This window comes from Macrobrachium nipponense, chromosome 13 (assembly GCF_015104395.2).
Source record: "Macrobrachium nipponense isolate FS-2020 chromosome 13, ASM1510439v2, whole genome shotgun sequence".
Taxonomy (NCBI): domain Eukaryota; kingdom Metazoa; phylum Arthropoda; class Malacostraca; order Decapoda; family Palaemonidae; genus Macrobrachium; species Macrobrachium nipponense.
In genome coordinates this window covers 7,457,793-7,459,269 of record NC_087206.1, presented here as the reverse complement: position 1 = coordinate 7,459,269, position 1,477 = coordinate 7,457,793, and positions in this window count along the sequence as shown.

The window sequence follows — 1,477 nt, the reverse complement described above, 5'->3', positions numbered from 1 at the left end:
GTGCGTTTTAGCCGAGTTCTTCAGTCAACAAATCATCGAATGCAGTCCGTAAAGCATTAAAAATCTTGTACCGTGACGAAGTAAGTGGCTGAGTCGGTTATCATGTAGCGCTCATGAACTCTCGTATGTTAGAGGTAACAGATCTCATCAGTGTTAATGACTTCATTCAGGTATCAGCGTTAGGGATGGGATCTATCGTGAGAACGGAGGGTCGTTAATGCAGGATGTTCTGTTTGTATATTATTATTATTCCTATTATTATTATTATTATTATTATTATTATTATTATTATTATATTATTATTATTATTTGGTAAAAGACCCTCTTTTAGGCAAATTGTGTCACAGGGAATGACAGAATTAAGCCAGTTGATTTTATATACGTATTGTTTCTTCTATTTTTCTTACAATCCGCTTCTCTTACTCAGCGATGTTTCTCAGTAACTGGCCAATATTCATAATGGGAATTTCTGAAAATTATACATAAAATCAAATAGAATCAATTCGCTTAATTCTGTCATTTTCTTTAACAGTATTATTATCATTATTTTATTTATTTATTTATTTTTTTTAATCAGTCCTCCAATTCGACTGGGTGGTATTTATAGTGTGGGGTTCCGGGTTGCATCCTGCCTCCTTAGGAGTCCATCAATTTTCTTAGTATGTGCGCCGTTTCTAGGATCACACTCTTCTGCATGAGTCCTGGAGCTACTTCAGCCTCTAGTTTTTCTAGATTCCTTTCAGGGATCTTGGGATCGTGCCTTGTGCTCCTATGATTATGAGTACGATTTCCACTGGCATATCCCATATACTTCTTATTTCTATTTTCAGATCTTGATACTTATCCATTTTTTTTTCCCTCTCTTTCTCTTCAACTCTGGTGTCCCATGGTATTGCGACATCAATGAGTGAAACTTTCTTCTTGGCTTTGTCAATCAACGTCACGTCTGGTCTATTTGCACGTATCACCCTATCCGTTCTGATACCATAGTCCCAGAAGATCTTTGCCTGATCGTTTTCTATCACTCCCTCTGGTTGGTGCTCGTACCACTTATTACTGCAATGTAGCTGATGTTTCTTGCACAGGTTCCAGTGGAGGGTTTTTGCCACTGAATCATGCCTCTTTTTGTACTGGTTCTGTGCAAGTGCCGGGCATTCGCTTGCTATGTGGTTTATGGTTTCATTTTTCGTATTGCACTTCCTACATATGGGAGAGATGTTATTTCCGTCTATCGTTCTGTGAACATATCTGGTTCTTAGGGCCTGATCTTGTGCCGCTGTTATCATTCCTTCAGTTTCCTTCTTGAGCTCTCCCCACTGTAGCCATTGCCATGAGTCATCGTTGGCTAGTTCTTTAGTCTGTCTTAGGTATTGTCCGTGCATTGGTTTGTTGTGCCAGTCCTTTGTTCTATTTGTCATTCTCCTGTCTCTATATATTTGTGGGTCTTCGTCTACTTTTATTAGTCCTTCTTCCCATG